At 41.8% G+C, this 26,255-nt stretch overlaps 1 protein-coding gene and 1 pseudogene across 1 annotated transcript in view; both read left to right on the forward strand.

The window, feature by feature from the left end:
• The window catches only part of FAM193A (family with sequence similarity 193 member A), a 165,093-nt gene that overhangs the window by 12,288 nt on the left and 126,550 nt on the right, over nt 1–26,255 (forward strand). The window lies entirely within an intron of this gene.
• On the forward strand, nt 22,062–22,426 carry LOC134385932 (ATP synthase membrane subunit K, mitochondrial-like; annotated as a pseudogene).

Below are 26,255 nucleotides of genomic sequence, written 5' to 3' on the forward strand. Positions count from 1 at the left end.
GTAAATCATAACTCACAGAACTTTAGAACTGGGAGGGGACAACAGAACACCTATATTGCCAGCACAGTACGAGGGCACTTCAAAAAGTTCATGGAGCATTTAGTATTATCTTTTAATTCTGTTGTTCCATGATCGTTTTGAAGTACCCTCATATTTGTTAGCTGAGGAAACTGAGGCCCAAAGAGTTGAATTTGAAAAGTTCCTCTAATTTTCCTAGTCAGTGTCCCTTCTTGCACCTTCAATTCTTGGTGGCATTTTCATTTATCAGTAATCACATGAGATATAAAAACCCTCTTGCTATTCTAGTCTTCCTTACTCTCATCCCAGTCTAATACATTTTCTCTTCCTCTGAGCCAGTTTTTGTGAACACATGGCTACTTCCTCCACCCTCTGTACAAATGCTCCATCTGCCTTTTTGCCTGAACACCTGAAATGTCTTCAACTTTCTTTGACGGTGCCTTCAGTTGCTCCTCCTGCCACCCCTGCCCTTGTCCTGTCAGACTCTGGCTGAATGGAGAGCTCAGCATCCTTCTTACTCTTCGCTTTCTCACACTTTGTTCTTGCACTGCTGTTGCCGTGTCCCTCAGGCACTTTAGTCATGCTGTCCTGCTTGTATGTTGTATTCTGCATGGCTGCAGCATGCAAGCAGGGTGTAAGGTGTGTTGGGCCATGGTTTCCTCGCCTCTGTGCCTTTGTTGGAGTTCACTGTATTGCCCGGTATGATTTTCTCCTTTCTTTGCCCAGTTAACTGCCGTTTCTCTCTAAGACGGAGGTCATGCACTTGTCTCTATGGGAAGCACTTTTTCACCATCCGAGGCCAGGTTGTTACCTGCTTTCTGGGTTCCCTTGGTGCCTGTCTTTAGTTCAGCCACAGCACTTAGACTGGATTGGAACATTTTCTTCTAAACTGTGTTCTGTGTCTTATTCAGCACATAGCATATGCTCAGAAACATTGCTCCGAGATCCAGGCCATTTGATGTGAGTTCCTGCAGTTCCTCCCTGTTCACCTTTTTTTCTGAAATCTTTTGTCTTCTGATTTGGAAGAAAGTGTCTTTATCTGCAGAGTTAATCCTATACTCCAGGGGTTCTTAACTGATGGATTTTAGTGAGTTTCCATGTTAACCCATGGAAACTCAATTCAAAATTTAATGTGTGGGAAGTTGTCTCTAGGCCTCTTCAGAACATCTCTGACATTTTTCTTCTGCGTCTTGAATATTTTGTCTTCTATTGGATTATTTTCCTTAGCATTCAGATGTTGAGTCTTCTGTCAGCACCACGCTCAGCCAGTGGGCAAACTGGCCATCCCTATATAGGATCCGAACCCGTGGCCTTGGTGTTATCAGCACCGCACTCTACCGAGTGAGCCACGGGCCGGCCTCTGATGTTGAGTCTTCTGTCTTCCCTTCCCCATCCTCAGTCCTTTCCTTGACCTTGCTTAATCTTATAAGTTACCATTTTATCTTTCTTCTACCTGTTACCACCAAATGACTTGAAATACTAATTAATAGTACTGGTTAATACTAGTTGCTCTTACTTTCTTCACCTTTACTTCATATTTTTTACTCCTTTATCCAGTTCTTGCATCTAACTCTTTTATCATCCTTCCCAGGGGTTACTAAGTTATCATAGCCTTACCAAATCCTGTAGTTATTTTTCAGTCCCGATCCTCTCTGAACTTTTTGTGTTTGACATTTGTGCATTTGACCTCGATTATATATACCTTTCTGGGACTCTCTTTGTTTTTCTCTGTATGGTACCACTCTGGTTCTCCTCCTGACTGCTGCTTTCCTTACTCTCTGGCTTTGGTGAGCTCACTTATTCCTATTCTCACAACACTCACTTTGAAACAGGTGATTTTATGTTCAGTTCTTCCTGTCAGGTTCAAATTTAAAACTTGATATTTTTAATATATGCTTGTAGAGATTCCTGACGATGGTCAGAAACTCAAATGGAAGGTCAGTGGGTCTCTTAACATCGTGGATATTGACTTATTAGAATGATGGTTGAGGCCTTTTTTCTCTTCATCTGTGGCAAGTGTACTCAACTTATCCACGTGTTTAGACCAAACAGTTATTTCGATAGTACAAAATAGTGCTTAGATATTATTGGTTTGTTTGCTAGCTAATTTATCAGAAGGAGTTGTTGTCTAAATATTTCAGGTCAGCTGTATGTGGTTGGGCATTGGACACAGTTTTCATATCTGTCAGATATGAAGACGGTGCTAGATAATCTTGAAGGTCTTTTACAACTTTATGACAATTCTATGATTGTCACTTCGGTCAACGATTTCAGTGACTACCCATCGCTTCCTGCAGGGGTCTCCAAAATGTGGTGTATACTTCAGAGGCCCACTAGAGAGTAAAAAGCAAAGATCCTTCGGGCTTCAGGAAGAACATGTTAGTACTTATTTTTCCAAGTAAGACTTTAAGCTTTACATAACTGGCACTCCCACTTGATCTGCATTTCAAACAGTCATGGGTCATGCATGATTCTTGAGCTGTCCCTAGGTAAGAGAGGAGCCTTCTACTCAGGAATTTGTTTATGTGACACAGCTTTGGAAGCCTTGGCAGTCAATGAGCTCTCATTTAGTACATTTATGAGTTCTGCTGTATAATTTTAATTAAACTGGTCTCCACGAAATAGGTAGTCTTCAAAGAAACCCTGGATTGAAGATAATGAAAGTGTGTGAAAACAACAAGGACATGGCAGAGACACCACATCTACTTCCTGCACAAGCTCTTCATTAGTTACATAATCAAGTTAAAAAAAAAAAAAAAGATCCAATGGGCATTGAGAATCAACTCTCGAAGACTATTTGAAATGTGGGTTTATATCCCCTTTTATTAATGATGAACCATGCCCGAAGTGGTTATCTTGCCTTGAGATGTTAGGGAAGGAAAGTGTATATAGCCTTTACAGTCAGCAGGGTATCTTAAAAAATAAGCATCCTGAAGAGAAACATCACTGATAAGTTTTGCAGCTGTGTTTAAAGTTATGCATTACTCATTCATGTATTTTACCAAATTTCATTAAGCTCAAGGATAAACGCCTTTTGAGGTTTCTAACACACAAAGGTACTTCAAAGAGTTTGCAAAAAAATAGAATCAGAAGATAATGTGAGTCTTTCCATGAACTTTTTGAGGTACCCTTGTATACCTGTATTGGGTGGGTTCAGCTGCAGAAGCAGCTCTAGGTAGTTTGCATAGTCAGGCGTTGACTGTGGGGAATGAGGAGCGTACTACGTTTTCAAAAGGTCCAGTGGAACAAGAAGAATGGCTTCCTTCCAAGGATGACTCCAGCACAAAAGTACGACACTCAGCTGTGGAGTTGGTGGAGCCAGTCTGCAGCATCTGCCACACTAATACTGGAAGAAAAAATAGCTTCCTACCATTGGGGAAAAGTGTATTTTTCTAGCACAGGGTGGGGGAGTGGACAAAATGGCAGAAATTACATGGGAAACAGTGTGGCAACAAAAGAAATACATTACTTTGTCAGCAAGTACTTTTGGAGTATTCACAGCAACAATTGCAGAAGATTTGAAAAAATGAATGATTAGAGTAAGTCACTGTGTGTAGAGGGTCGCTCTGGGGTGATGGAAGCACGGGCATTAACAGGTGTCACCTGTGCTTTTGCTAGATTCTGATTGAATACTTTTTTTTTTTTTTTTGAGACTGAATGTCCTAGAGCATATAGATTCTGAAATGATTAATAAACAGGATTTTGTGAACAAACAAGGTATAAGCAGTAATAGAGCTGCTGCTTTGTCACTAAAAAGATTCTTGGGTAAGGTAAGACTTCAGAAAGAGCAACATGTGAAATTTCTTCACTCCTCGTTGCGTAGGGAAATACTTATAGCAAGGGGTTGGACCCAGAAGCACATAGCAGATCAGCCTGAGACCTTTGCAGAGTAGTAAATCCTTAAAATATTTTGTAATGGGGGTGGATACCTATGAAAATACTTGGCAAGACACAGGTTTGCTGGTTATCTTGTGGCAAAATTAAAAGCATTGTGTATTCTGAAGATAAACTGAATGTTTTTCTTTCACATAGATAGTGGTCTAAATTTAATTGCCTTTTCTGTAATAAGTGGCTGTCAGTAGAAAGCTACCTAGCACATTCAGTAGATTTGAAAAAATAAACAATCTGCCCCCTCAAGGTGAAGGTGACATTTTAGCAATGAGTGGAAAATTGCTTTTTGAAAGAAACTTGCTGTAAAGAGTGTTTTGAAAATGGATGTTTAGAATTACCTCCATTGTATGTGTGTTTGCTAAGAATAATGTAAATAGTCATCTTACTGTACACTTAAACTTGGAAATAAATTGTTTAGACTGTTTAAAAATTTCTTGCTGTAACAGCAGAGTTTTTGAACTTCTTTATTAAAAATACGAAAATGTGATACCTTCTAATTACTACGTAAGAACAAGGAACTCTGATGAGGAAGATGTAAATTGATTAGCTGAATTTCAACAAAAACCCTTGCATAATTGATTGATGGGATTGAAAACCAAAGATCATGATTTAGTAAGTGCAGCCAATGATAAACTTCTCCCGTTTAGCTCTGTGTGTCTTTGAGGGGGACTTTTTTCCAGCAAAGAATGCCAGTAAAACTGACTGTCTTAATAACTGGATTCAGAGTGCTCCCAAGATCTGCTTTTAACCAAGATTTTAAAAAATAATGAAGTCCATTTAATCATATTGATCTCCTTAAATTTTTTTCTCATGATTTTTGGTGATACAAAAAAGTTTTTAGTGTTTTTTAGTTTGTTTTTGTTGCTTATAACAAAATATGTGGAACTGTGTTTTTTACAAAGAAAATGAAAATTATGGCTTACAGTTAGTTTCTGAGGCTGGGAAGTCCAAAGTCCATCTGATGTTGGTGACAGTGACCCAGGGGTCTCACATTGCAAGATGGTGGAAGCAGAGAGAGCACAGAGAGCAAAAGGCAAACTCTCCTCTTCTTTTAAAGCCCTCAGAACCACACCCCTGACCACCATTTTTAATCCATTCACTACTGCAGGGTCCTACAATCCAATCACCTCTTCAAGGCTCCACCTTTTAATTACCATAATAGGATTTCCCACCCTTTTAACAGTCACAGTGGGGACCAAGTTTCTAATACATCTAACTTGGGAGACAGAATTCAAGCTTCATGGAGTTCACTTGGGGGGACACAATTCAATCCACTACAGTGTTAATAAAATTTAAAAATATATATTTAAAAATACTGTTTTATTTTATATTTATCTCTTTGCATGTTTTTATATTTTGTGTATATTTTATTATACATAAACTACATTAACCAATTGCTGCTGAGTGCCTTGTGTGTTACCAGCAGGAGATACAAGGTGACCTCAAAGTTGTGCTCCTGTGCCATACTTGGATGAACAGTCTGTTGTGTAGACTCAGGGTGCATGCGCTCAGGTCCTACCGGGTGCAGCCTGTTGGTGACTGAGCAGAGACTTCTTGGGAGCTTCAGTCATCTTTCCAGCTGGGTCCCTTCTTCCAGCAGTGACTTGGTCATTGCTGGGCTGGGTGCATATGGCAGCAGGGTGTGGCAGAAGCCCTCGCCTCCCACCTCCTCAGGTTGGAAACCCGATACCCTTCTTGCTACAGCTCAGTGGTTGTCGCTGGGCTGGCTGCAGGTGTTGGGGGGCATGGCCAAGGCCCAAGGCCCCCCACCACCCCAGCTCCAGAGAGTCTGGGCACTTCCTGTGGTGGCTTGGTAGTTGTTGCTGGGCTGGTTGCTTGTGTTGGGGGCGGGGCATGACCAAGGTCTGAGGCCCTGCAGCACTGTGGCTCAGCACTGGGGCACTTCCAGCAGCGGTTTCGGTGGTCGTTGCTGGGCTGGCTATAGGGGTGGGGGGGGGCGTGGCTGAGGCCCTCAGTCCCCCACCATTCCAGCCAGCTCAGGAGAGCCCGGGCACTTTCTGCAGCGGCTCGGTGGTTATCTCTGGGGTGGTTGCGCTTGTTGGGGTGTGGCTGAGGCCCTTGGTCCCCACCCTCGGGTCTGGTTGTGGGTGTTGGGGGAATGGCTGAGGCCCCTGGCCCTCCCCACTTTCTGGCTTGGTAGCCCAGGGGCCTTCTGGTCCTTCTAGGTGTTATAGGAGTTCTTTGGTGAAATGAGACCTTTACTATTCAATATCAAACTTTGTCTCTGGTTGTGGATACTTTTTTTTTTTTTTTTTCAGTTCTGTGTTGGATTATTTGCTGCTCCCACCACTCAAACTCTGCACTGAAACTAATTTGCTATCCTTTGCTTACTTCTAAAATTGGAGAACTTGCTGCGAGGACCAGTCTTGAGCTCTGTGGTTGAGCTAAGTTGCTGCTTTGCTGCTGATTCCCCAGGGAAGGCTTTTTGTGCAGCTCAGGTTTTAATGGTTGACTTCATAGGTAATTCCGGTTCTAGTGAAATCTGGTGCACCTGGTTTGTGTAGAAACACTGGTCTGGGCCTGCCTGAGTCTTTTCATCAAACTGCACCCCACACAATTCTATATTCCTGACCACTCTCCTCTGAGTGGTCCTACACTGATTGGGGGGCAGATCAGCTGTCCTTGTTGTGCCCCAGTGTTCCCCCAGTGGGCCTCTCTCCCCCACCGCCTGTGCTCCAAACATTTCCCATGGGATGGGCCATGCTCCAGGCCCTTGCGATGACTCACCGGCCTCTGAGTGGCTCCTTTTTTTCAATTGTTGTGGTTCTTTGGTCCAGTATGGGTCCACAGGAACCCTATTAGTGGTATTGCTGGCCTGGGAGCCACCAAGGCCCTCTTTTCCTCTGCTTCCTCCAAGCAACTCCAACTGAAGGGCACAACTACAGCTTTTGCCAGCTCCTGCTCCGTGTGCGCAGCAGCTCCAGCCTGGAAGTGGCTGTGATTCAAAATGGTCAGAACGGTTTTTTTCTTTCTCTCATAGTGGCTTCTCCCACCTTCATGCACTCCGTAGGTCTCTCCTCCTCTTCCCCTGAGCTCTAGTGGCCCCAGTTTGGCTGTCGTTGCTTTTTTATAGTTGTAAATTGGTAGATTTGTGGGAGAGAGTGACGCTGGGGACTGTCTATTCTGCCATCTTGACTGGAAGCTCACCTTTGTTTTGCCTACACATTTATTGTCTTTTATGAAATTGGAAGTTTGCTGAAAGCAGAAAAATTTTAAGGCATAGAACCTTGTTTATACCCAGTAAGTGTTTATTGAATGAATCAAATGACTTTTTTTTTTTTTTTTTGGCAGCTGGCTGGTACTGGAAATTGAACCCTTGACCTTGGTGTTACAAGGCTGTGCTCTAACCAACTGAGCTAACTACCAGCCCTGAATGAATCAAATGAAATGTAGAATTAGGGATTTTTTTAAAAGGTTGTCTAAAAATTTTATCACGTTTGGGGTGTAGAAAGTTTCTACCATGTGAAGTTAAACAGAGCCCAGCCAATTTAGTCCTCATTTTGAAGCATACTAAACTAAAAGGTATAATAAGACATTCTAGGCCAGCATTCCCCACAGTGAGATGTATGTGTTATTACCGGGTATGATGACCAAAATGTAAGGGGAACAAACAGGCATTAGTATGAAAAAGGAGAAGTAGTTATTTGAGAATTAGAACTTAGATCTTAGGAGATAATTGCTTGAATTTGTTTTCTTGTGTACAGCAAAGTTGATTCCAGATTTAGTTAATTCTGGTTCTGGATTATAGAAGGAAAACCGTTCTTTGCTTTCCTGTGGCATGGAAACTCATGATTGGGTAGGATTAATAAGTCTTTAGATTATTCTGGAAACTAAATTTGTTTCAATATTATCCTGGTTATTTATTGAAACCCTCATCTGGGTTTACTCATCCTGATTCTTGTAAATAGCCAACTGATCAGAAACTCATGTGTGGTGTTGAGAAATTGTAATGGAAATTCTGTTGCTAACAATGGAATATAACTTTCTAAAAATTGGATTTTCTTTAGCAGTAATACAAAAACGGTCCACAGGTAGCTGATTCAGTTATGTTTAAGCATAATTGTGCAGATACGAGCTTGGTGCTCTTTGTCAGTCTTTTTCTGTTTTTAAAATTTTTAATTGTACATGTTTCTGGAGTAGAGTTTGTTGTTTCAATACATGTATATGTTGTATAATGATCTAATCAGAAGAGTTAGCATGTCTATCACTTAAGCATTTATCTTTGTGGTTATAACATTCAAGATCCTCTCTTCTGGCTATCTTGAAATATACAATACAATATTATTAGCTATTGTGCTCTAGGGCACCAGAACTTACTCTTCCTATCTAACTATAACTTTGTAACTTTGTACCAGTCTACCAACCTTTCCCTGCCTCCCCACCCCCATTTCCCTGCCTTTGGTAACCACTGTTTTACTCTATATTTCTCTTTTTTTTCCTCTTTTTAATTTATGTTTCTTGATTGGCCCATGATAATTGTATATATTTATGGAGCACAATATGATATTTGAGTACATTCATACTGTGTGCAATAATCATATCAGGGTGCTTAGTATATCTATCACTTCAAACATTGTCATTTCCTTTGTGTTAGGAACATTCAACATCATCTCCAGTAGCTAGCTATTCAGAGATAGACTGTATTTTGTTGCTAACTGTAGTCTTCCTGTGTTACTACAGAACACTAGATCCCATTCTTCCTCGCTCTATTTTGTGTCTACTGGTCACCATCTCTCCATCGTCCCTTCCTCTCCCCCCCACCCCCACCAATCCCTAGTACCTACTATTCTACTCTCTACTTCTATGAGTTCAACTTGTTTTAGCTTCTGCATATACTTATCTCTGTGCCTGGTTTATTTCACTTAATTTTCTCCAGACTTATCCATGTTGCTGCAAATGGCAGAATTTCATTCTTTTTTGTGGCTGAGTAGTATTCTATTGTGTATATATACTACGGTTTCTTTATCCAGTCATCCACTGAAGGACATTTAGGTTGGTTCCAACCTTTGGCTATTGTGAATAGAGTCTCAATAAACATGGGGGTGCAGGTATCCCTTCAACATGAGGATTTCCATTCCTTTGGGTATATACCCAGCAGTGGGATTGCTGGATCGTATGGTAGTTCTGTCTGTAGTTGTTTGAGAAACCTCCATACTGTTTTCCATAGTGACTATAATACTATTTACAGTTCCACCTACAGTGTATTGAGAGTTCGTTCCTCTTTCTCTGCATCTGCATCCTCCCCAGCATTTGTTATTTTCTGTCTTTTCTGGTAATAGCCGTTCTAACTGGAGTGAGGCGATATATCATTGTGGTTTTGATTTGCAGAATTTATCTGATGATTAGTAATGTTGAGCACTTTTTCATATACCTTTTGGCCATTTATTTGTATGACTTCTTTCGAAAAATGTCTATTCAGTTCCTTTGCTCATTGTTAGTAGGATTATTTGGGGTTTTTTTAAACTATTGAGTTGTTTGAATTCGTTGTATATACAGGAAATTAATCGCTTGTTGGATGCACAATTTGCAAATATTTTCTCCCATTCTGCAGGTTATTGTTTTGCTCTGTTGATTGTTTTCTTTGCTGTGCTGAAACTTTTTAGTTTAATATATTCCCTTTTGTTAATTTTTGCTTTTGTTCCCTGTGCTTCTGAAGTTCTGTAAAATCTTTGCCCAGACCTATGTCCTGAAGTGTTTTCCCCTTTTTCCTCTGGAAGTTTTATTGTTTCGTGTCTTACATTTAAGTCTTTAATCCATTTTGAGTTGATTTTGGTTTATGGTGAGATATAAGGTCTAGTTTCATTCTCCTATATTTAGTTCTCCAATTTTCCCAGCACCATTTATTGAAGAGACTGTCCTTTCCCCCATGTGTGTTCTTGGCTCCTTTGTCAAAAATCAGTTGGCTATAGGTATGTGAATTTATTTCTATTTGTCAGTTTTAATAGTGAGAATTCTGGTATTTAAAATCCTGAAATACATGGTGTTACACCACCAAGGTCAAGGGTTTGGATCCCCTTACCAGCTAGCTGCAAAAAAAAAAAAAAAAATCCTGAAATACTCCCAAGAGTTGTTAGAAAAATTCGGTCAGAGCATACCTGACATTGGCTTCATTAAATTGATGGTTCATTCATTATGTATTTAAAGCATCCGTTATGTGTCTGGAATTGTACTTGGCACTGAGGGTACATCAGTGAGCAAAACAGACAAAGATGTCCTTGCCCCCCTTGTGGGAAGATACATAAAGTAGGTAAGGTGGTGTGTGGGGTAGTGAGAAATGAAGTAGGAGGGGTAGGAAGTGGGTGTGTATGCACGATGCCTGCAGTGTCTAGGGAGTCAGGGAAGGCCTTCCTGAGAAGATAGCACTGAGCAGAGATCCAAGGGCATTGAGGGAGCAAACTCTGCAGACATCTGGGTGAGAGTGTTCAAGAGAGAGAGAGAACAGCAGGTTGCCAAGGCCCTATAAATCCCAGTTTTTATTTTAGCTAATTGTACAAAATAAAATGTGCTTTCACAATCGATTGGACCCCAGGATTATCTGGAATTTGGTTACAAAGTTACAAATTTCTGGTTGGTTCTGAGATTCATATATTCATATCCAAAATTTAAGGATGGCGTGTTGTCAGGGTGAGCGTAATTTGATTTCATCTCATTCAGGTGCTCTTGAAATTTGAGCCACACTCTTAGGATCAGATGCTGGATAAGTCGAATACATCTGGAGCTTTTCACACGTAGTGGATTGAGTTGTCCCCCCAAAACTCATTGAAGCTTGAATTGTGTCCCCCAAGTTTTATGTATTAGAAACTTGTCCCCACTGTGACTGTTAAGAGGGTGGGAAATCCTATTATGGTTACTGAAAGGTGGAGCCTTGTCGAGGTGATTGGATTGTAGGACCATGCGGTAGTGAATGGATTAAAAATGGTGGTCAGGGGCGTGGTTCTGAGGGCTTTAAAAGAAAGGGGAGGAGTGTCTTTCTCTCTCTCTGCTGTCTCTGCTTCCACCATCTTGCAGTGAGACCCCTGGGTCACTGCAGACTCAGAAACCGTAAGCAATAAATTTCATTTTCTTTATAAATCACCCAGTTTCAGATATTTTGTTATAAACAACAGGAACAGACTAATACACACCTAATGTTTAAGTTACAGAAACTTAAAGTATGACTTCTGATCTTCAGCTTTGGATATATTCTGAAATAGTGACTGACCCAGCCCAGCAGTTCTTCAGAATCAGTGATTCCAGGCAGTTTGGCAACAGTGAACGTTTGGGGCCTCAGGATGCCATTTGCTCAGCCTGAGGGGACAGTTTGAAACTGTATTTCCTTAGACAAGTCGCATTACTCTTATTTCTCCTCCCCTGCAGGGCTGAATTCAGTGTGTTCAGATGTCTTCTATTTATAAGAAAGTACAGCATACCCTTGAATAGCACACATTTGGACTGTGTGAGTCCACTTGTGTGGATTTTTTTTTCAATAAATATATTGGAAGTTTTTTGGTTAGGTATGTCATGAATGCATGGCATACCTAACCGGGAAGTTAAGTAGTTAAGTAGCCCACCTCACAGTAGGCTATTAGAAGTTACATACTTATCCATGTTTCTACTTAGGATAAGGTAAGGAGGAGCCCCTGCCCCTCCTCCCAAAGTGATGTACTTACTTAAGTAGTAGTTAAGTAGTCAACTTTTGGGGGAGTTAAAAGTCGTTCTGGGGTTTTTGACTTGGGAGAGGGGTTGGCACCCCTAACCTCCATGTTATTCAGGGGTCAACTGTAGTACACTCTTTGAGCCATCGTGGATTTGGTAGTTCGGATTTCTTACAACTCTTTAAGTTCAGAGAGTCATTCTGAGCTTAAGAGGCAACTGTGTAAATCTCTGTAGTGAGTTTTTATGACGTGGCTCAGAAGATGTAAAAATAAACAAATCTGCTTGGTTTTTTCTCCATGTATCTTTAACATTCCCTGAGGTTCCATGCACTGTTATTCCTCCTTGCAGGGGTGTTTTAGTCCGTTTTGTGTTGCTATAACAGAAATACCCGAGACTGGGTAGTTTATAAAGAAAAGAGGTTTATTTGTCTTACGATTCTGGGACAGCTGCATCTGGCACGGGCCTCAGGCTGCTTCTACTCATGGCGGAAAGTGGCAGCAGCCGGTGGGTACAAGCAGATCACATGGCGAGAGAGGAAGCAAGAGAGAGAGAGAGAGAGAGAGGAGGTGACAGGGTCTTTTTAAGCAAGGAGCTCTCGCAGGAACTAATAGAGCGAGAAGTCACTCATTAATCTCCCCTCCGCTAGGGAGAGCATTAATCCATTCATGAGGGATCCGCCCCCATGACTCAAATTAGTTTCCAACACTGCCACATTGGAGGTCAAATTTCCACATGAGTTTTGGAGGGGACAACACATCCAAACTCCATCAAGGGGTCACGGCACAGTCTCTTGGTATATGACACAGCAGTAAAGGGCCTGCCAGCCCACTCTCTTGACTAGAATGATCAAGAGAGACTCTTTTTTTCCCCATCGTAGTAACACAGGAAGTAGCCTTGCCATGTCTAGATGCAAGGGTGGGTGCAATTTGGAAGAAAGTGTCTGTAGGTGGACCAATTACCCCTTGGGTGCAGGCCCGGTGAGCTGCTTCCTCAGGGGCAGCGCAGGGCAGGGCAGGGCAGGGCAGGGCTGGGGTTGGAGCCTTTGTGCTAGCTGAGTGCATGAAGGTCTGTCTCCGGCCAGCCGGCTGCCTTTTGCTCATGTCTCCTGGACAGGAAGTGGAGCACTCTTAAGTGCTGAGTACATCAGGGCCCCTCTCTTCTCCGTGCTGCTTCTCCCCTCCCCCTTCCTCTCTGTTGCATTCAGTGTTCTTTTGATTGCAGGAAACAGAAGCCCACTCAACTTAATGCCAGGAGTGGGCAGCTGGGAAAACAGCTGTCTGTCCTGTTGCTTTCTCTCCCTGTGGGGTGACTTCTTTGAGCCTCTCTTTTCTGCGTGGCTCACCTTACCCTGTAGGTCCTGCTTTTTGATAATTCTGCTTGCCACGGCCCCAGCTCTTCTTCCTGCAGGCTCTGAAGGTTGGTTACTGGCTGATGTCATTCTGTATTTTAGTACATGTTTCTCAGAAGTGAACCAAACTGTGTTTTTATGCTAGGCCTCATCGTGGGTCCCTAACAAGCACTGTGGTTTGGGGCTGCCCTGGGCTTGTGCCTGGGTCCCCCATGGGTTAATTATCCATTCTGAGGTATGGAGGAGAGGGCAGATTCTGCTAGGGTACAAGGCAGATATGGTGCCACCTTGCAGGCAGCTTGGAGACTGCTACCTGTTGGGACAGTGAACTTCTGTGTAGAAAATTCGTATTTGTAATAGGAATTTGGAAGTGATTGGCTTCTGAGGTTGAAAACCTCATGTTATTTAACGGTATCTTGGTGGAGAGGGATTTTGAGGAATACGTGTAGAGTGAAAATCTGGACCAGAACTTTTTGCTTACCACTTTCTAAATTTTGACAAATTGAGATAGGTTATAAAGACTGAGTTTCGACTATAAGTTAAAGCCCCAAGTAACATTTCAGGCTTTCTTTCTAAGACTGTTTTCCCGTAAGATCAAGTCCTGTATGTATGGCACCTAATGGCAGATTTTCTCAGGTTGTGGCTTCACAACACTGGCTGCGCTGGGGACTTGGTTGTTTTTCCATCCTTGCTGGTAATACATTGTGTGACCTAGAGTAAGTCTTATGTCCTCCTCTGATTTGTTAACTGAGAGACTGAGGTGAGATTAAAGGTTTCAGACTGTGCTCGGGCTGTGTGTGGGTTGGAGTTGTCAGTTCTGGGTAGGAGGGAGCCCTGTGCCACAGCCTGGTGTGGGAGGGGATGTGGTGGTGGCTGTGGCTGGAATTGGAGGAAGAGGTCTGGAGGAGAGGGTAAGTCTTATGTGGAACCTGGAGGGCTGGGGTGAGGGTTTTGGTCTTTAGATTAAGAGCAGTTGGAAATAATTGAAGGGCTTTGAGCAGAGAAGGACACTTTTTTAAAGACTTCTGGTTGCAATGAGAGTAATGGTTTGCAGGATGACGGTGGATACTGGGAGACACGTAGAAGGCTCTGCAGTAATTCAGGTGAGAGGTGATGGTGTCAGTGGAGCTGGAGAAGCAGACACATTTTAGAGGCACATAGGAGGGTGGGATCGAGTGTGAGAGGGCCAAAGTTAGTTCTTAGGCTTTTGACTTCTGAAATTATTTCCCATGGGAACACTAAAGAAAGTCAAGGTTTGGGGGACCGGTTGTACATTTTGTTGGTTTTGTTTTGGACCACATGCTCTTGGATGCACAGCGTACTCTCGGAGTCAGATAAGCACAAGTCCCTTTTTTCTTCTTCCCTTTTTTCCCCCCCACTTTTACTCTTACACTCATTTCTCTTACCCCTCCTTCTGAATATGCTGTCCTCTAACAGGTTTGTGCATCTGGATATGCTTGAATCTGTTTTTAAAAAATCCACGCACGTATGTGTGTTTATTACCATGGTGTGGGTCACTTGTCCTTCCCTCTCACTTTACACAGCTCCATGTGTGAGATCTGTCCGTGTTGCTCCCTCATGTCTCGCTCATCCATTTGTTCATGAGTGTTTGTTGAATGCCTGCCTGTCAGGCTCTGTTCTAGATGCCCTGCTTGTATGGAGCTGACCTTTCAGTGGAGGAGACTGACAAACAGACCCTGTCACATGGTGGTAAGAGGTAGGGAGGCAGTGGTCAGGGAAGGCCTCACTAATGTGGTGATATTTGAATAAGGCCTGCGGGAGATGAGGGGTGCGCCATGCTTTTTTTTTTTTTTTTTAATATGGGGGAAGAAGTCCAGGCAGAGGGAAAAGAGCAGTGCAGAGGCCTTGCTGGGATCACCCTTGGGTGTTCAGGAAACCAGGAGACCCGTATGGCAGGAGCAGAATGAAGACAGAGAGAGAGATCGAAGGGAAAGATATGGGGGGCCTTATGTTGGTCACTCTAACAGCTTTGGTTTTTGTTATGTTAAGATGGGAATGTGAGAGGGTTTTGACCAGAGGAGTGCTGTGCTGTGACATGGGTTCTGAAAGACCTACTACAGCTGTTCTTGCGTGTGAGGGGCGAAGAATGGAGCAGGAAGACCAGGTAGAGGCATAGTGTCTGGTGTGGTGTGGGCATTTGATGGGGGCATGTGCTGCGCCCTCTTGATTTCTACTGTGGGATGTGGAGATTGGGTCGCAGGGGACTCACAGATGGTGATTGAGAGGGAGGGCTGTCTCACACATCGAGGAGCTGCACCTGTTCCTCTTCCGTTTTCTTTGCAATGGACGACACCTGGCTGCACTTTGCTCTAGTTCACCACTGCCACAGATGCTGCCATTCATAAGTTTGGGTTCGGACATGTTGAGTACGAAGTGCCATTGGGACATCCAAGGGGAGATGTGGATTAGGCCATTGTACCATGGACATTTGAGTCCTGAACCCAACTTCTGGGAGTCATGCGTATTGACAGTATCGGACATAGATGGTGGAAATAGAATGTGCAGTGAAAAGAGGCCAAGAATGGAGCCTTGAGGTTCTTTAACATTTGGAAACTGGTAAATGTGCTCTCCAGTTCTGCGGCCTGTTTTGTAGTATTAACGTTTATATTTAAACTGCTTTAAGTAAATTTAGAATGGGGGGTTTTAAATAAATATTACACACATAGTATTTTTTATTACATGAATTAACAATTTTACGTTAATTTAAAAATAGACTTTAAACAATGTTACTGTATTAGTCTGTTTCAGTGGCTTATAACAAAATACCTGGTACTGGGTGATTTATAAGAAAACAAAATTCATTGCTTATAGTTTCAGAGGCTGGGAAGTCCAAAGTCTAGAGAACACAGTTCGTGAAGGCCTTGGTGGTGGCGACAGTGACCCAGGGTTCTCACATGGCAGAAGATGGCAGAGCAGAGAGACTAACCTCTCATGCTTTTCTGTTAAAGCCCTCAGAACCATGCCCTGGCCACCATTATCAGTCCATACACTAAGCTTGGTCCTCAGAATCTAATCGCCTCTTCAAGGCCCCGCCTTTCAATTACCATAATAGGATTTCCCAGCCTCAACAGTTACAGTGAGGATTAAGTTTTGGGAGGACATTCAACCCAAGGCAGTTATCTTTTTAGTGTTTCTTTAAAAGTAACATTGTCATCAATTAATTATGGTTACCAAAGAGTTATTTGGACAGATGGGAGGCCTTTTGCCCTATTGGAAGCATTGACAAGCTGAATGAAATCAAGAAAAACCCATGGAGAATAGAAGCTTCCCACCTTTTGGGTTTATGACCCACCTGTGGGAAAGGAGGCCTTACATCCCCCCTCCTTGGTTGGTCCACACTTCTCTAACTTCCTTCTTCCCTCTTCCCTCCCTCCCACCCAAATGCTTGCCTTGTTCCTCCACGCAAGCCCAGGGTTGGTGATGGTTGGTGACAGTGCTGACTGTCCAGCAAGGGGTGTGAGTGGCTGAGCAGGCAAGAACAGAATGCATAGCACGCGCACAAGTAACAAGTTTCCAGGGGATGTCTCCCCAAGTGGGATTCATTGGGGTCGATGCCACAAGAAAGTGTAGAATCTGGTCAGGTAATGAGGACCTCATGCAGCAGTGGCAGTGTGTGCAAAGGCATGTTGTGCTTGGGAACTCAAGTATGGTAACCTCGAAAGATTTGAGAACGAGAATAGTAGAGCTCCATCAGGTCTAGACTGAGGAAGGGATGTCAGGAGCTTGAACTTTAAGTCAAACTATTTTGAAAATGAAAGTTTACTCATTGAGCAAACATTTATTGAGTTTTTTAATACGTTGGGTACATGCTAAATATCAGGATTGTAACATTTGAAAGTACTGTGCTCCCTGCCCTTCACCTGTGGACACTGTCATCCATAGAGGTGGACGGATGTTGCTTTCTTTGCCCTTTACCTGTGGACACTGTTCATGTCCCATAAATGTTCATGTGTGTTGTTTTCTGTGCTCTTCACCTGTGGGCACTGTCCACCTTCAATAAATGTTCACGTGTGTTGCTTGGCATGGTCAGATTGGAAGGACATGTCAAGTGGAGTGGTCTCTGCCTTCAGGAGGCTTATGTTTCAGGTGAGTTGGACAGCAAGGCAGGAGACAAGTAGCTGCAGTCCAGGACTATAATGGAAGAGAGTCCAAAATTAGTTTATGTAGTTCTTTTGGTGGTAAGTAATGATACAAGCAGCAATTACTGAGTAGCTCTGCCACACACCTAATTATTAATAAATGTTAACATTTAGCTGACACTTATCAGGCACTGTTCTAAACATTTCTCTGTGTGTTCTCTTAGTCCTCAGAGTATTCTGAATGCTAGCTGCTCTTATTAGCCACTTTTATGCTGAGGAAACAGGCACAGAAAGGCTAATGCCTTGCATAAGGCTAATGCCTTGCGTAAGGCCAGTGTACAGCTATGATGGTGGAGCTGACATCCAGAGCTGGCAGTGCCTGCTCTTTGGGTTCAAGGGACTCATGGAGATACCTTAACAGAGGTAAGGCCAACTGAGATGATGATACACTGATTCTCTGACCAGCCTTTGTAGTTTAGAGGGTATTTTCCATAACATATTCACAAAGTATATTTTGAGGGTTTAATGCGGTTGATTTTATTAGACTTCTTTTACAAGTGTTGATGTTCTCCAAGTTACATCACCTGAAGTTTGTAATTGACATGAGTATTAAAATATTTCAAAAGTTCTGAGAATATTGGGGGCCCATGTAATATTTATTCCAGATGTTCATTTTTTTCTTTCTTTCTTTCTTTTTTTTTTTTTGTCCTTTTCGTGACTGGTACTCAGCCAGTTAGCGCACCGGCCAGTCCTATATAGGATCCGAACCCGCGGCGGGAGCGTCGCTGCGCTCCCAGTGCCGCACTCTTCCGAGTGCGCCACGGGGTCGGCCCATTTTTTTCTTTTTAATATAACTAATTGGTACCTGTCCTAGTCCGTTTTTTGTTTATAACAGAATATCTGAAACTGGATAATTTATAAAGAAACAAAATTTATGTCTTACAATTCTGGAGACCAGGAAGTCCAAGGTCCAGGAGCACAGCTGATGAGGGCCTTCTTCCTGGTGGGGACTCTCTGCAGAGTCCCGAGATGGCACAGAGCATCACATGGTGAGAGGGCAAGAACGTGCTAATGTGCTTCCTTAACAACACACTTCTTTCTTAATAATAGAATGTGCGAACGTGCTTCTTCATTAATAAATGGAGTAATGGATCTGTACAAAATAAATGGATTAATCCATTAGTGAGGGCATAGCCCTCATGATCCAATCACCTCGTAGAGGCCTCACATCTCAAATATCATAGTCACATTTCCTACCCTTTTAATACTGTTGCAATGGGCATTAAGTTTCAACGTGAGCTTTGGAGGTGACATTCAAACCATAGGAATAGCATACTATGCTCAGTTTTGCTATGGAATGCATTTGAATGAAGCAAATCTTTTGAAATTCCTGGGTTTGTCTGGAAGTCATTTAGCTAGTAAGTGTGCTTACCTGACCATGTATCAGCCACTCTCATTTCATTTCAGCTTTATTGTTTTCTTGCTGTGTGAACAGTGACAGTCTCATGAGTTGATGTCCTTTTGAATATGGCAGACTCATGATTAATACAGTAATGTCTTGTAACACCAAGGTCAAGCATTTGGATCCCTGTACTGGCTAGCCACCAAAAAAAAAAAGTGCAGTAATGTCAAAAAGTGCAGTACATAGTTTGAGGCAGAATTTAATTTTATATATTAAAGCTCTGCTGAAGTCATTTACATTTTTTAGTTATTTGTTATAACTTTAACAGTTATGCAGTTATTTTTGAAGATCCCAATGTTTCTGTTGAGGATGGCAGTAGTCTGTTGCACAAAATAAATTGACTGCAGAACATCCATACTTACTGGGACAGTAGTATAAATAAATTATGGCTTTGGAATATACATATATGTAGTCTGAGGTAGATAAGGAAGTAATAATCTTAGTAGGGCTAAGTAAACGTTAATTGTTATCATATGCCATTCATAACTCTAAGACGTTTTTGGTGGAAGAGCATTTAATCTTCAACACCATGAAATAAAAGCACATTGTTAGTGCTTAGGAATATTGTGTTCCTTAAAAGTTCAACACCCATTAAACTTTCTAGGGCCGGAAATTTCTTCATGGTCATTGCTCTCAGTTTAATGTTTCTTCTTGAATCAATTTTGATAATCATTCACTTAATGAAAAGTTTTTTTTAGAAAACTTCATTCACTTCGTTCTTCTTCTAAGTAACTAACTAAGTAACTTCTAAGTGACTTCACATACTGGGATTCATTCCTGGACTTGTTACTTAGGTAGTATTTGTGTTCTTTCTTTCTCTCTTTTTTTCCTTTCTGTAATTTTTCTTATTTTCAATACCCTGCTACCTCCCTATTTAGATTTGCCTCTTTTAAAGCTATTTTTAAAATTGTGGTAAAATATACATAGCATAAAATTTGTTGTAGCCATTTTAAGTGTACAGGTCAGTGAATTTTGCCATGTTTTAACTACTTTATTGTTTAACACTTCTGTTTTCCTAATTCATTAACTTTTGTTTTAATATTTACTAATAACCCTTTCCCATTTTCTTTAGGGCCTTTCTGAATTGATTTCTAATCTTGAGCTGTTTTTTTTTTTCTTCCTTCAAAATATACTGGAGGTTAGAGCTATGAACTTAACTTTAAGTACGTCATCGGCCAGACATCCAAGGTTTTGCTATGTGTTCTCAGTTTTGTTGTTTTTCTGCATCTCATCATTCAACAGACCTTCACTTAATACATGATATATGCTAATAACTATGGTAGGTACTGGGAATTTAATGACTGTTCCTGTCCTCTGATATTAAATATTGGTGGGTTTGTAGTTATAGATTTATTACCTCTTTCTTACAATACTTCTCTATGAACTTTGAATATTGAAGTGAGTTGGATTTTGAAATATGTAGTATCAACTTTTATAAAGTTTATATTTCTTTTGTTTTTTGTTTTTGTTTATAAGTGAATGTAGCTTTTATAACTTGTGCTTTTTGGAATGCAGGTTTTTGTTTTTGTTTTTTGGGTAGCATAGTGTTTGATCAGTTTTTGTAGTATTTCATGGAGCTTGACAAAAGAAGTATTCAGTGGTTTTTTAGAGCTTGACATAAATCCAATAATTAAGACTTATTTAAATTTGTCATTTATGTTTTTGTCTACTTGATTTGTGTGTAGATTGACAGGTGCTCTGTTTCACTGGGAAATTCTGTTAATTTTTATCTGGAGATTTTAATGGTTTTTGCATTAAGTATTTTGACATGTTTGTTTTTATATTGAGTCATGTTTTCACTAAGATCATACCTCCTGTTAATGAAGTAATCTCTGTTGCTCATATTTTTCTGATCCATGCATTTTTTAATTTGCATTTGCTTGCTTTAAAGTCTTCCATTTAATTTTTCTTTTCTTTCTTTCTTTCTTTCTTTCTTTTTTTTTTTTTTTTTTTTTTGCTCAAGGGTAAACAATGAGTAGCTTTCAATCACTGTTGCACTATTTTAAGTATATGTTTTCTGAGCAGCAGTAGGATTCAGTGTAGCTTTAAAAAACACATTATTTTCAGCATCTTACTGAGGTATTTCTGTTTCTCGGAAGGAGAAAGCTGAGTTACGCAAAGGTTAAGTGACTTCTCAAGATTATGCAGCTTATTAGGAGGTGAAGTTGGGTTTCAAATCCAGGCATCCTGGCTGCAAAGTCCCAGGTTCTGTGTACCTTTCTGCAGTTTCTCCTTTTAACTATTACTGATGTTTATACTCTTTGTGTTAGTCTCCCCTTGATGACGAATAGCACTGAAGGAGACGCGATGAAAGGCATTCTTCTAGTCTGCCCCCCATTAATTTATTCCTGATTTTTTAGGCATATTTTATTTGGAAGCATGTGTAGGTCTGAAAACAACCATTGCTGGACTGAGGTCAGCTCATTTGGTTAGAGTGCAGTGTTGATAACACCAAGATCAAGGGTTTGGATTCCTGCACCAGCCAGTTGCCAAAAAAAAAAAAAATAAGAATGAAAAAATTAAAACAATCATTGCTTACTAAATTTTGTTTGGGGAGAGACATATAGTTCTCCAGTAATGTTTTATTATTATAATTTTTTCCATTCTGTTTTATCACAGAAATTCATATGATTCAGATGGCCAGAAAAAAATTGTCAGCATTAATGTGATAATTAGTGTGAATTGGAAGAGGTGTCAACATTTTGGAAGGAAGTTTAGAAATACAGTACATATTTTTTAAAACATACTTTTTGGGATTCTGCTATCTATTTCACATTCTTTTTACCTTTGACCATCACCATCTCTGGTTAGGGTTTTTTTTTTTTTTAATTTTGTGGGGTACTCTCCAGAGTTTTATTCTCAAACATCTAGTTCTTAGTGATTCTGCTTCTTTGAGTTGCTGTAGTCTGTAATGTCATTCCTTCCAGTCAACACCCTAAAACTTTTTTTTTTTACCTGTTGATTCAGAGGCATGAATAGTCCAGATACTCAGGCTCAACTTCTGGTATACTAAAGCTATTATCACCTGGTACACCTGTTCCACTTTTGGATGCTAAGACCTCTAAACTCGCAGAACCCAGAGGATAGCAATGAGAAGGAAGATTTTCCTGGGTTGGTCATTAGGTGTAGCAGGGAGAGATGCTCCTCTCACTCAGACCCTTCTTTTCCAAATCTGTATGTCTGGCCATAGGAGAACAAGCACCATGTATTGGTCATTTGTGCAGAATATATACTGCATCCTGTGGGACACTTCTTTGACACCAGAAGTCTCTCATCTGATGCTCTGGGTCCCCAAGAGGCCATTCTGCCATCCTCTAGAGCCAGTTGCTTCTGGATGATGGAGGGTATGTGACACAGGAAGTAAATCCCATGATCAGGAGCCCATCACCTCACAGTGGTCATAAAATGAACTCCTTGGTCTGTTGTGTCCTAACAGCCATTCAGTACAACGGTGACATTGAGGAACAAACGTACTTTACAGTCTGGGTCCAATCAGGTGACAGAACTACACAGTAATTTATTTTTTTTAATTAAAAAAAAATTATTGATTTTTTTTAGCACTGGGTTCCCCGTGAATGCGTATTGCATGACGGGCAAGGGGGGCAGCTGCCTTTCTGGCTGCTCCCTGTTTCCCAAGATGAGGGGCTCTCCGCACCAGACCCAGTCCTGGCACGCAGCAGGGTGCCTCGTGCAGACACAGTCATTTAAACAAGGGAAGTTTAGCCTACATTGAAGGACACCGGCTGCAGAATTTGTGGCTTTGGCCAGATTGAAATCATGGCAGTCCAGAAACTGATGCCCAGTTCCACTTCACTGGTATTAGAAAATGTTTCGACTTTTACACTCTCACAAGTAGAATGCTGTGTACTGGCCACATACGGAGGCATTGCTTTGATGATGTTATACTTCAAGGTAAGGTCCAAAAAAACTCCAAATGTGAAAGCAACATAAATGGATTCTAATCTAAACCTCATGTGGTAAGTTCCTGTGCTTGGAGAAGCTATTGTCAACTCATCCTGTGATATTCAGTTTGTACCATAAATTATGAACCTGGAGGGAAAATGAGGGAAGTTTAATATATTAAAGAATTATTAAGCTACGATGGGAGAGAACTTCAAACTGAAAGAGAATTCTAAAGGCTTCTCTAGGGTTGAGGGATAGCACCCAAAGAAGGACACACTTGGAAGAGGGTCTCTCTTCAAGCAAGACTGGGGTTCAGACCTTGTGGAGAAAGTGGTGTTGCAGTCGACTGGTTGTCTGGGTTGCCTGGGCCAGAGCAGGTCCACAGTCAGCAGGAAAGCAGGAGCAGTCTCGGGCACAGTGAACTGAGACTGGTGGATGGGTGTGCAGCAGCATTCAGGGTACCCCTGTGGGTGTGAGACCAGGAGTGTGTGTTGTCTGTTGGGAGGGCCATGGGAAACAAGCCTCTAAGGCTCCAGTAAGACATAGTTGATGGGCAGATGTGCAGACTTGGCCAGGGAGCCATTGCTGGAGCCGTAGTCCACTTCTGCAGGAACTCACACACTTCTTTATGTGACTTGGGCCAGGGCAGCTCCAGGGCACTGTGTGGGATGAATGTTGGGTAGCAGGCTCACTACACAGGTGGCCCTGCAAGACTTCTGATGGATAGAGGCATGGGGCTGAGGAGAGTGCAGGAGCAGTTACCTAGTCTGGGGGGCAGGCCCATGTTCTCTGGGACTCCTGGCTACAGTGCCACTTCCCAAGTTCAGAACTGGAGAATGCACATGTTGCCAGATGCTGGAGAAGCTATGCCCTGCAGACATCTAGCATGGAAGAAACTGCAGTCTGAGCAGTGGAGGAGAAAGAAGTGCTTTCTCCAGGAGCCTGGCAGCCTTGTTGTTGCAGAACCAGAGACACCCTTTCCTCCTGCATTGCTCCTCCAGCTTCCTCTACTGATGAGGCCTAACATCTTACTGGCAGCAAAGGAGAACTATTTATAAGGCCCAGCTCCATTTTTACTGAGTAAGCAAAAAGGGTGAACGTGGAGAGGCAGTATATAAGTAACCAGCACATATGAGAGCAGGGGATTATCAGCATGCCAGTTACCAGTTTATTGCCTCTTGGCTCCACTCTCACCCTTCAGTGCTTTCTTGGGTTTCTTGAGCTGGACCCTGTAAACATTTCTCTTTTGCCAGCTGATATGCTAAGTTTTGTCAGTAGTGGGTGCTGTAGGACATTGCAGGAGGATGGGGTTTCTGATTCTGATTCTCGTGTGCTTTCCTTTCTTCTTGATCTTGGGGTACTCAGCCAGCATGCAGGGTATCCAGTTATGCTCAAGTAGCATGATCACTTGATGTCCTGTGGTCAGGCATTCAAGCTTTTCTTATCTGCTGCCGTTATTTTGAAAGCCTTTGGGTGTGATAGAATTATAAGCGCAAGAAGACTGGAGAGTCTTCTCTTGCTTGTTCTTTCAACAGATACTGCCAGTTCTAAGAGCACTATTGTGGAAAGCGTTAGTTGAAGGAAGGTGATTGGAACGAAGTGTCTGGTCTCAGGGAGTTTGCAGTGAATTTATTGGGGGGGAGGGGAGAGACAAGCACATGTAGTGAGTAAGCTCTATGATAAATGCTGTGAGAACAGAAAGGAGGATATTGCTAACTGCTGAAACCAGGCGAGTGTTGCAGAAGAGAGTCGGGTTTTAAAGAGAAGATGACGCGTGAACTATATTGAAAGATGATGGGCATTTTCCAGGTAGGTGATGAGGGGAGGAAGCCTTCCCTGATCCTCACAGGCAAGTGTATTTGAAGAGAGGCAGTTAATTGTAGTGTTGCTGAGAACAGGTCCCAGATTCAGACTGCCTGGATTCAGATCCTAGGTCTGTGTTGTTAAGTGAGGCTTCTTCATTGTTCTGTTCCTTAGTTTTCACAACTTTAAAATGAGGGTAATAGTGCGTACCTTGGGAGTCATCGTAAGGACTAAAAGAGAAAATACATGTACAGATGGTTCCCAACTTATGGTGGTTCAACTTACCAATTTTTGACTTTACAGTGGTGCGAAAGTGATATTCAGAAGAAACCGTGCTTGGGAACCCTAGAACCATTGTTTTTTATTTTCAGTACAGAATTTAATAAATTACTGAGATATTCAACACTTCATTATAAAATAAGCTTTGTGTTAGACAATGTTGCCCAACTATAAGCTAATGTAAATGTTCTGAGTACATTTAAGGTAGGCTAGGCTAAGCTATGATGCTCAGTAGGTTAGGTGTATTAAATGCATTTTCAGCTTATGGTATTTTCAACTTACAATGGATTTATTGGGATGTAGCCCTGTTGTAAGTCGAAGAGCATCTGCGTAGCATTTAGCACAATGCCTGGCACTTAGCACTGTAGCCCGATGTGAGTTGTCCAAGCCTCTGTTGTGTACTTCTGTAGCAACATGTATGTACAGTACTCTTTCGTTCCACTATATTGAAACAGTTTGCTCCCATACCATTTTTCTTTTATTTTCTTTTTCTTTTTTTTGGTGGGTAGCCAGTACAGGGATCTGAACCCTTGACCTTGGTGGTAATAACATGACACTCTAACCAACCGAGCTAACCTGCCAGCCCCATGCCGTTTTCCCAAGAGCCCAAGCATATATTCGGTCTTTGGATCATTCTACAGCACCTCGTAGGTCTTCAATAAACACTGCACTGCGAAGAGGAAATAGAATGTAGGTGAAATGGATTAGTTTGTAACCTTATGAGGTTTATCTCTTATCAATATATTTCTGGTACTATATTTTATTTGCATTTACCTTTCTTTGCACCCATGGTAGACTTTCTTGTGAGAACAGAGGCTTTTAACTGAGTGATTCCTTGGCATCTTCTTTAACAGGACCTGGCACAGAGCTTTCAAGCATAGGTCTGAGTAGGTAGTGTTTGGTCCTAGGATCTCTGCAGCCCGCTTATTAGGTGAATCTAAAAGAGCCAGCTTCTCTTGAGAGGAGGCTTCCAGGGATTTCAGCTCATGATCATCTATTCTCTTCTCGTTTAATTTTAGTTTACAGCTCTAAAAACGTAGAGTGGATATTTTAAAAAGTAAAATGTGTCTTCACCCGCAAAATAGAACAAGTAATTTGAAAAATATACCTTGAGATAATAGAGATACAGTGGACAGGTGGAATGTTTTTGAGATGTTTGATCCACAGTGATTTTTATTTTATTCAGTCTTAGTGTCTTGATGGTCAAGTGATATTGATTTGACCAGAGCAGAGACATTGACTATGTCCCTCACTGAGACATCTCTCATCTTATGTGTGAAACAGGGGTTATTCCTTATTAATTGTAATGCTAGTTAACACTTGAGAATCTCTTACCACATGCCAGATAGTGAACTCTAAGCTCTTACATGTATTAATTCACTTGCTCCTCACTCAGGCTGATGAGGCAGGTGGGCAGCATTATCCTTATTTTAAGGTGGGGAAGCTGAGGCCGAGAGGTTCGGTAGCACCCATGTTGACCTAGCTAGTAAGTGAAACTGCACAGTCTGGCTTTAATCATGCCTTGCCATAATTAGTAGCTTTTTCTTTTCTTTTTGTTTTTTACTTTGAAAGGTAAACTTTACTGAGGTATGGTAAGTAAGGTGCACCCCTTTTAAGCATGTAGTTCTATGAGTATTGGCAAATATCTACCACTCCAATTAAGATGTGGACTGTGACCCTCATCCCACAGGACTCGCTCCTGTTCTTTGCCAGCACATCCCCCTTCCCTGGCCCCAGGCAGCCAGTGGTGGTTATTGATAAGATTTGGTTAAGATCTGCCATCTTGCTAGGAGTT

This window comes from Cynocephalus volans, chromosome 9, assembly GCF_027409185.1.
Source record: "Cynocephalus volans isolate mCynVol1 chromosome 9, mCynVol1.pri, whole genome shotgun sequence".
NCBI classification, from domain to species: Eukaryota; Metazoa; Chordata; class Mammalia; order Dermoptera; family Cynocephalidae; genus Cynocephalus; species Cynocephalus volans.